Source organism: Cricetulus griseus, chromosome 3 (genome assembly GCF_003668045.3).
Source record: "Cricetulus griseus strain 17A/GY chromosome 3, alternate assembly CriGri-PICRH-1.0, whole genome shotgun sequence".
Classification (NCBI taxonomy): Eukaryota; Metazoa; Chordata; class Mammalia; order Rodentia; family Cricetidae; genus Cricetulus; species Cricetulus griseus.
Window position 1 is genome coordinate 264,919,086 of NC_048596.1, and position 10,232 is coordinate 264,929,317.

Consider the following 10,232-nt stretch of genomic DNA (forward strand, 5'->3'; position numbering starts at 1 on the left):
TTCCATTCAGTGCCTTTGTGCCAGAGGGTGATAACTAGAATGGCATAGAGAATACCTAACTGAAGCTTCTAATTGTTTCACGAGGAAACTGGAGCCCAGGAAGTTGAGTCAAATGGCAAATTCTATTCCAGAACTCCATCTTCTGGGCTTGCTCAGTAGAGAATAGAGAATGTCTGTGGCTTTGGGGTTATGCTCAACTGTGTTCAAAGTCTCTGTCTTCTCATAGCCAGATTGCTATGATACAGTGATACCACAGCCTCTATTTTCTCATCAACAGAAAGAATTCTACAATGACAGTTACTTCAAAAGCTTTAATAAGTGATGGATTAAATAATGCCTATAATGTGCCCCATGTAACCCTCGCAGCTTTCACCCGTGTTGCATCGTGTGACTTCTCTACACTCTTGGTTCTCAACGGCCTGCTCACTTTGTTCAGAGTGAGGCCTCATGGTACCACAGAGTAGTGCCTGAGGTGCCCCAGATCAGATTCTGAGACTGATGTTAGGAATGGCAGGGTTTTTTGCTGTGCATACAAGTTTTCTGTTTTTGTAGAAACACGATGGTCTAATTATAAAAAACAAAGGCTTTACAAGCTCCTCAACCATAATTCCTTAGCAGGTTGGGTTTCAAATCAGTGTATCTTTGGGCTGTACTGTGTGAAGATGCTTGTCTTTAAAATTTACTGTTTGGATTGCTGACTTGAGTTTCATACAAGGAAAAAAAACATTAAATGAATTTTAATTAGGGATTAGGACAGAATTTCCAACAACTTCTGAAAGGGCCCTAAACCATTCTGCACTAAGTTATTTATGCAAAGTGGCGTGCTCATCATGGATGAGTATAAAATTAAAATGTCAATCAACTTTGGAAAATGTTGAAGATGCTGTATGTCCTGCAGCATCAAATATTTGGTCCAGATTTAAATCTTTAAGTAGGAACGAACAAGCACATTTATCCCATTAGTGTCCAAACTTGCTTTTGTCTTTACTACTACTAATAACTATATGTACACAAACAATTGATTTAAAATAAATGTTTTATAGCTTACCATCAGTAAATGTTTGTTACTAGTAGTTTATATACATGCATTATATGCCTGTATATGTTTCTCAGGTGAACATCCTTGAGATTGGATGAAAGAGCCAAGAAAGTGGCCACCGAGGGAGGAAGACTAGAAATCCTAGCCTAAGTCTTGGGGTCACAGAGAAGAAGAGAAGCTACAACATTTTCGGAAGTGGTGGGCCATGAGGTGAATATCCAGGAGTCTGTGGCAGCTGCACGGACAGAGGGATCTGCAAGTCTGTTGTGTAACAGTTTGCAGAAATGAATAGTCGGCCAGCAAAGACTCATTCACAGGCATAGCTGAGAATCCATTGCAGCCCTGGGTCCCTGAGAGCTCAGGGCAGGTTGCTGTTAGGTTCAGGCCAGGAGAAGGATCGAGGTGGAAGCTGTTTATGGATTTATACTTTGACCTTTTCTAATCAGGTTGTACATGAGGCTAGCAGGCTATGTTCAGTGAAGTATGTGTCAGAAACCAGAACACAGTTTGATGAAAGAAAAATAAGTTAACATTTGGATTTGAAACTCATCTCAACTACAAGATATTAAATGTGACTCCTGAGCTGCTTGCTAATGCCTAAGCACGCATCATACCCAAATCCTGAAATGCAGAATTCTGAGTATTCTAAGCTGTGTCTCCCGGAAGGACGTCTGAAGATGAAGGTCAAGCTCTCTCCTCAGCACTGAGTTATGCTGGCCTTTCTTCTTATTCTTCCCTCATTTGTAAGAAGTGGAAACTTTCACAGTGTTTAATGGGCTTCTTCACATGTTATTTCACGGACCATTAACATAACTGGATAATAAAATTGATGGTTAAAACCCCCTCTCTACTCCATGCAAGGTGTGAATGTGCAGCGATGGTGATTGACCTAAGAGAGCGAAGGGCCAGGCAGCAGGAAAGCCACTGCGCACAAATTGAGGATGGCTCTGAAGCACAGTCAGTGGCACTCTGTCCACCTAGGAGAGAAAACAATTATCAAAGCAGCTGTGATGTATGCCCTATACTCATGGCCCTCGTCAGCCTTCTCATGTCTGTGAAGAGACAGCATTGTCCTCACTTGGATAGGAAAATAGCTTTTGAGGCAGAGCCTTATCTTACCATGGAGCTCGGGTTGTCCTTGGATTCAATATTCCTCTGCCTCAGCCTCCCGGAGACTGGGCTTACAAATGTATGCTACTTGCTCTGAGAGAAAGCTTAACTAAATAGAATTATTAGGTATCTCTGTCAAGAGAAATGTTTTTGTGAAAAAAAAAATCTATGGAGATGTTTCTCCCTGAAAGGGCATGTGTTCTAACCACTAGGACCTCAGAATGTGAGGAATTAGGAGTTTGAAGGCACTAAAGAAGTGGACTTTACACAAATGGGTCACGTGGGGGAAGGTACAGTGCCGCGTCCTGAGAGGAAGAGTAACATACTCCTACTGAAAGGAAGGGTAAGAAGGTCAGACACACAACAGGAAGGCCAGGGGTGGCTGCCTGCCAGCCAAGAAAGAGGTTGGAGAAAAGCCAACCTTCTAAGACCGCAGTCTCAGACTTCCAGACCTCTGAGTACTTGGTTTTTGTGGCAGCCTGGACTGATTAGGGCAGGATACCACATACACAGTAGGTGGATGCTTGGAGGGCTCTGTGAGTGGGGCTGGTCTCCTTCATCCTCTACTAAAGAGGCTGTGCTGAGAGAATCATATCTAAGTCACTTTCTCCTTGTCCCCCTGTCCTTCCTTGACCAGGGGAGGTTGGCAGGCTCACAGCATCCAGATCTCTGTTCTCAAGGTTTGTAAAGAACCAGAGAGTTGAGAGTTCTGAAGGCAGAATGGTCCGTGACTGGGCAATACAACTGAGTCTTCAAGGGTACAAGGGATTTGCCAAAAGAAAAGATGAATATGTGTTCCTGCAAGAAGATGGAGAGGAAGAAAGGGTCTGGCCTTTCTTCCTCTGTGAATGGGTCTGTGACCCATTTGTGTAAAGTTTGAGTTTTGTGAGAAACTGCTGCACGTCTGGCCCATGGGTCCTGGGAGCATCTCATTTGACAAATGTCCTTTCACTTGCCTGGTTTGAGTGAATTTCCCTTGCTTGCTTGCAACAAAACTTGTCCTCTCTCTGGGTTTGTCAGACCTTTTGTGGCTGTGACATAATACCTAACAGAACACCTTAAAGAGAAGTATTATGCTGTGGAATAACCCCGTGCTGTGAAAATGTGTTGCTCTCGTTGTTTATAAAAAGCTGATCGGCTGGTAGCCAGGCAGGACAACCAAACTAAAGATGCTGGGATGAAGAAGGGCAGAGTCAGAGGAAATGCCAACAGATGCAGAGGAAACAAGCCATGAGCCGTGTGGCAGAGGATAGATAAGAAATATGGATTAACTTAAGTGGAAGAGTTAGCTAGCAACAAGCCTTAATTATTGGCCAAGCTTTTGTAATTAATATAATCCTCAGTGTGTTGATTTGGGAGCTGCTGGTAGGACAGAAACTTCTGCCAACAACATTACTTTTGGAACTGACATTTTAATCATGTTCTTTGTCAGTTTGCATTCAGAAACACATGGAAGCAAGGTGCTATGGCAGTGGAGACATGTGTCAGTAGCTACTCACCTCCAGGAGGAGGAAACAGGAAAGGGGAGAGACTGGAGAGCAGGAACAGATAATCTTTAACAAATGGGTCATTCAAGATCTTCCTCCAGCTTGGCCCCACCTTCTGAAGTTTGTAGTATTTTCAAAAATTGGACTTCTGACTGGGACCAAGACAATAGGCTTTTGGGAAGGGATTTTCACATTCAAATATAACACTCCCAAAGTTCAGGTTCTATCCCTGGTGCTTGGTATGGCCAATGACCATTGGAGCATGTCACAGCCTGGTGGCACTCCTGAGTGGCAGGCTCAATCTCATTCACAAGTCTGAGGGGCTTTATTTGTTGGGATTCTCTGGAGTGACAGAAGCAAGAGGTCCCACACAAGGAGATGGCTCATTGGCTAGAGCAGTTGTCAAACAAGTGCAAGGAAAGAACATTGTATCTCCAGAACTCATGTAAATGTGGAATAGGCATAGTACCCGTCCAGTAGCAACTCCAGCTCTGGAAGACTAAGACAGGGGATTCCCCACAGCGAGCTAGCTAGTGAGATTAGTCATATCAGTGAGCTCTGAGTTTGATATAATGAATAAAATAGAACAGCATTCAAGAATTGTGATGATTTGAATGAAAACGGCTCTCATAGTGAGTAGCACTATATTTGGAGGTGTGGCCCTTTTGAAGGAAGTGTGTGGCTGTGGATGGCCCTTGAGGTTTCAGATGATCACTCCAGGCCTACTGTCTCTCTGTCTTCCTGCTGCCTGACACTCTACATGTTGAACTCTTGGCTCCTTCTCCAGCACCATGTCTGCCTGTGTGCTACCAGGCTTCCTGCCAAGAAGATAATGGACTAAACCTCTGAAACTGTAACCAGCTCCAATTAAATGAAGAGTTGCCATGGTCATGGTGTCTCTTCGCAGCAATAGAAACCCAAACTGAGACAAGGATTATTCCCAATATCAATCTTGAGCCTCTACATACATGTGTGTACTCCCCACATGTGTCTAAACACATGCAAACATGCCTTTACACTTGGACAAATGTGTATGTATGTCCACGTACATAGACACACAAAAGACCTGGGATTGGGTGGACTGGTCTCTCTGATGGAGAAGCCACAACACCCTGGAAGCTTAGCATTTTATTAAATCCAGTTAAGTAAGGAGACAGGGTTATTTCATACAACTGAACACAGAGGAGAGGTTATTACATGCAGATAAACCAGGAGCCAAGGTTATTATATCCAGCTGAACTAGGAAAAAAGTTTAGCTCATCTCAGGAGTAGGCTCTGTTATTCAGACCATAAACACCCAGCTGCAGAGGGTGGGGGAGAAAGCTGTGGTGGACATTTTCTACACATTTTATCAGCATTTACACGTGGACCAGGAGGGAAGGCTTTGCCGTTTACCCAAGGATCTGAGGCTTTAGTCCTTGACATAGTCATATTTATGCCAACAATATACATCCACTCAGGACTTCGAATGCTTAAGGTTTCCTCCACTACCCACAACCTGAAATCAATTAATTGTCAGCAGTGATCACATCTACCAAATACCTTAGAAGAAAATAGGTCAACGTTTGACCAGCTGGACTGGGCCCTCTCTCTTAGCCCCATTGGCTCATAAGAATAATCGTTATAGGTGCCATGACCTTCTGGTTCTAAGGAACTAGGTACAAGATGATTGACACTGCTCCTGTCATTAAGGTGTCACCATCCAGGGATATGAACTCCAGTCATCACTGAATAGGAATCAAAGTGCCAGTCACACCTCATAGATCAAGGAAGGTCAAGTGTAAGCCAGATTCCCAAGGATCTGTAGGATTTTGGTGCAAGGAGAGAGGTGTGTCTTAGGTACTGGGAAGAAGTTGCCTGAGAAAGTAGGCTGAGCCAGAGGTTGCATATTCTTAAAGTCAAGACAAACACGAACCTGAGTCTGGGGGGCAGCTGTACAAACTCAGAGTTTCTAGGGAAGCAATGGCATGATGAGTGCATCTAGGATCGGCAAGTCTGGGAAAGTCATCAGGCATTGGCAGGGTTTAGTATCAAACACTGTTTGCCTGGCGTATCCAGTACTTTTCTCATACCTGTGACTAAACATCTGAGAAAAACAGCTTAAGGAAGGGAGGGCCTAGTCTGACTCCCATATAAAATCGATCAACGAGAGGAAGACATGGTGTCAGGGGGGTGGGATGACTGATGGTATTACAGCCACAGTCAGGAAGCCGAGGAAGATGAGTACAGCTGCTTAGCTAACTTTGCCCTCTCTATTCAAGCTAGGACCCCAGCCTAGGGAATAGTGCCACCCACTAGATATACTTCTCTGGAAACACCACCCCTAGTTACCCCCAGACATGTGTTTCCATGGCTACTTTTGAATTCAGTCATGTTGACAAGGAAGATTATCTACTACTGAGCTATGGATGATCAAGATGGGCCTGAAAAGGAAGTGAGTCGGCTTAAAGCGTGGTTGAGACAGACTCCTCTCCACTGTGTCCTGCAGACAGAGAAGCTTGTGTGACCCTGGAGTTTACCAAGCAGCCCCTGAATAAAGATCTAATGTTCAGAGCCTGGAGCATAGACAGCTAGATTGGTCTTTTTATAGCAAAGAATGGAGAAGTAGAAATATAGTGTTTGCAGAGGCTCAAACTAGTAGGACACCCTGACACTTCATATTCCTACCCTGGAAGGACTGCTCTGAACACATAAACTATTAAATATGACCATTTGCTTAAGGTCATATTTGTTTGGACAATTATTGAGTTTTCTCCTGAGAAGCTCCTGAAAAGTAGAATTTGTCTCACCTGTGTGTTCTGTAGTGGTGGTTATGGTGTCGTCATCACCATCATCATTATCATCATCATCACTAGTGTTAGGAGATGGGGAGGGGCTGGTTCTGTTGGTTCTCTCCTTTCCCCTTTACCTGAGCTCTGGGGATCGAACTCAGGTTGTCAGCGTTGCTCTGTAAGTGTGCTGCACTCTGAGCCATCTTGCCTACCCTACCATCTTGGTATAATAACCTGGAGACTTCCTTCCTTATAATTACCCCTTAAAGCAGGCTTTCAGAACTTGAAAGACTTCGAATCTTACAGGAGGAGCATGGACTAGCCATAAAGGGAGCACTGGGCACAGGGGCCCATAAAGAAAAATGCAGACTGTGGGGATGACTACTGAAGACCGGTGGCAGTAGTAACAGAAATGCCAATGGGAAAGGAGACAATGACAGATAGAGGGCAGAGGAGATCTGAACCGGCAAAAGAAATGGGAAATAATTTGGTTCACCTGAAGTTGGTCTAGGTGAGGTTTTCTGCAATTAGGTAAAAGATGAAGCTTGAAATTAGGTAAATCCAGTTACAGACGTTTAAAAATAGCTTCCATGTCTTGCTCACCCAACCTTAAGGCTTGTACCTGCTTTGTGTATCAAAATAACCACCACTTGTCACAGGCACCAGTCCTGGGAGAAGGCAGAGATGACTGTCCCCAAGAGGCATTCTGCCCAAGACTGGAGCTGTCTCACTGGAGATTGGATGACCACATCCTATGATGGGCTTGCCAGTTCTCAAAGCTCTGCCTGCATGCTCTGTGCAGGGTGTGGAGGGGATGGGGCACGGCCCATCAAAGCCTTTTCACTCTGGAAATGATGAGACAATTAAAAATGAAAAAGGGATGGAGAAATGGCTCAGCAATAGAGAGCACTTGCTTCACAATCATGAAGACAAGAGTTCCAGTCCCAGCATCCACAAAAACAAACTGGGCTTCCCATGCACACCTGTAACTCAGCAGAGATGGGACCATGGCTGGTGCATGCTGGGGTGAGGAGCTCCTGAAGTGATAGAGAGGGACCCTGGGCCCTCTTGTGTGTGTCTGCGCGTGCTCGAGCATGTGCATGTACATATAAACAAATAAATCCTTAGAGAGGAAAAAAGAGAGAGGAGAGGAGAGGGAGAGAGGGAGAGAGGGAGAGAGAAAGGGAGGGAGAGAGGAAGGAAGGAACAGAAGGGGGATTCTTTTGTTTCTCATTTTTAGTGGTTTCAGTTGAAAGTTTGGTGCAGCCATAACTGTGACCCTCTGGTAGGTATTGCCACCACATCTGGCCTTTGGTATCTGATCAACTTCTACAGACACCTTAGTATGACCACACTCTCCTCTTATCCCTGCTGTCCCATCTTCATGTTTTCTCTACTCTCTTTCCATCTGGTCCTTCATTGTGGTTTCTAATCAACCTTTAACAGCAGCCACATGTCCCACACACATGCCCAAGCGTCTCCTGCTTCCTTGTCTTTGTTTACTCTACAGTTGTTTCTTCTAACAGGTCTGGCTTCCTTTTGTTTCTCCCAAGCTGAAATGTCCCATTGCCAGCTGCCAGGAAGGATCACATCTAAACCACAAGGTGGTTTTGTTTGTTTGTTTGTTTTTCTGTGTCTCTGTAAGGCTTTATAGAATGTGTGTGTGTGTGTGTGTGTTTCATTTGTTTGTGTGTGTGTGCTTTCACATGTATGAGTGCATGTGTGTGTTGCTGTAGATAAAACTCATGTCCTCTCTCATGCTAGGTGACAAGTGCTCTACCACTGAGCTATACTCTCAGCCCCAGATTTCAAACCTGTAATGCTCTTACTGTATTTCTGCAACAAATACCCTGTTCAACTTCTAACTCCTTGAGAGAAAGGATGTTGTCTCATTTAGTTTTAATATCCTCCACAGCCTCCCAAAATGACAAATATTCAGCACAGGACAGGCATTTTAGAAAAATCACTGTTAAATACATTGATAATGGCAGGCAGAAAGATGATCAGTGAAGTTCCTTACCAGGTAACAAGGTGGCCTTGAGCATGAATTTTGGGGGCAGTGTGAGTTAGTGGTTTGATATGATTTTAGATAAAGTTTTGGCAAATGTTTTCTATAAAGGGATGAATATCAAATATTTTAAGATCTGCAGGCCATTCTTTCTCTGTCCCAGCTTACCCAACTTTGTCCTTGTAACCATCCTGGGAGGAATGAAAATAGTCTAAATGAACAGCTGTGTCCTTCCCTTGGCTTATCAGACTATTGAAACAATAGACCCCTCAAATTAGAATTTCCCCAGGAGTATCATGCTGGGGCTGGGAAGAGGGAAAAGCTAAAGCTCTGGGGACCATATGGGGAGGAGGTCCTTTCCGGGAAGAGATGTCACACAGTTCTCACACTTATCAGACCACATTGCAGGAGAGCCTGGCACTGAGACAATGAGGATGGGCAGGGCCATACCTTGACCTGAGTTGTGCACACCTCTTACTCTCTATTGTAATTTAAACATCGTATCAGCACCTGGAAGATGGTCTTGGGGATGACGAGGAGGTCACTGGACCTCTTTGTTCCTCATCAAAGTCTGGCCACATTGAATACAATTACTTTGTCTGCTTTTCACTATTATTTAAGGTGGCCTATTGGGAATGGATGACCAAGACTAACTTGTTTGGCCTGCCAGAAGCTAATCTCTGACACTAACACCACTTATGTCCTGTAGTATGGAAGCAGTCATAGATAATGTGTGATAAACATGGCCATGTTCTAATACAACTTTATTTAAACACACTGGATTTTGAATGTCATACAATTTTCCAATATCACAAAATAATATACTTTAAAATTTTCTCTTCGCCACTTAAAACTTTGAAGACTATCATTAGCTCACTGGCAGTAGAAGAATGGGTGGGTGGATTTGGCTCTCAGGCCATAGTTTGCCAAACCCTTATTTAGAACAATAATTAAAATGTTGCAATTAAAGAAGATTCACATCAAAGTTTTTATGTTGGTCAAAAGGACAATGATTGAGTAAATTATAGTATAATTACTTGTGAAATTCTTTATAGCCAATTAAAATAGTGTAAAGATTGTGGGGCAACATGGAAAATGCTATGATAAATTGCAAGTTGAAAAAGCAGACTCCAAAATTATGTGTGTTCTGATTCTAACTATGTTGAATGAATCTTAAATAAACTCTGTGCAAATTATGTATGCACACGATTGAAAGGGAAAAGGAAAGCTGTTTGATTTGTATGGAGCTGGGACTGTGGGTAATTTGTTTTTACTTAAGCATGAGTACCAAGCTGCTTTCTGAAATTCTCAGGTTGTGTGATGTGATTTTCAAGGACATCCAGCTCAAGTTCCTCATCAGGGAAGAAAGGAGGAGGATGTGATGTAGGTTATCTGTAAGTCAGCAGAGAGTTAAGTGGTGAAGTCCATCATTGCTATATGATAAACGGTCCTACACTTAATGCCCTAAGAGGACACCACTGTATACAGTACGCTCATGGGTTCTTTGTGTTAGAAATTCAATCCGGACCCAGTAGCAATGGTGTGTGTGTAGCCTGTGACATTGGTGGCCTCAGCTGGGACGAGCTGAATGACTACTTCTTTGGGTGCCCGGACAAGGGTAACTCCAAGGATGGTGAGTTCGTTTCCTAAGGCTGTAAAGGTTAAAATGTCACAAACCAGGTGGATTGATGTGGAGACTCGAGGCTCCGGAGGCTAAAATCTCAGGTCAGGTGGTTGGTAGAGATGGCTTCTTCCAAGGGGTGTGGGAGAGAATGTGTTCCAGGCTTCTCTTTAAACCCTGAAGGTTCGCTGATAAA

The 10,232-nt window shown here is 43.7% G+C and overlaps 1 long non-coding RNA gene across 1 annotated transcript in view; it reads left to right on the plus strand.

Moving 5' to 3' along the window:
* Positions 1–9,637, plus strand: part of LOC103159905 — a 65,609-nt gene extending 55,972 nt beyond the window's left edge. The window contains exon 6 of the long non-coding RNA XR_004769401.1: positions 1,114–9,637. This is a non-coding gene — a long non-coding RNA (uncharacterized LOC103159905). The remainder of the gene's footprint in view (positions 1–1,113) is intronic.
* Positions 9,638–10,232: the final 595 nt, after the last annotated feature.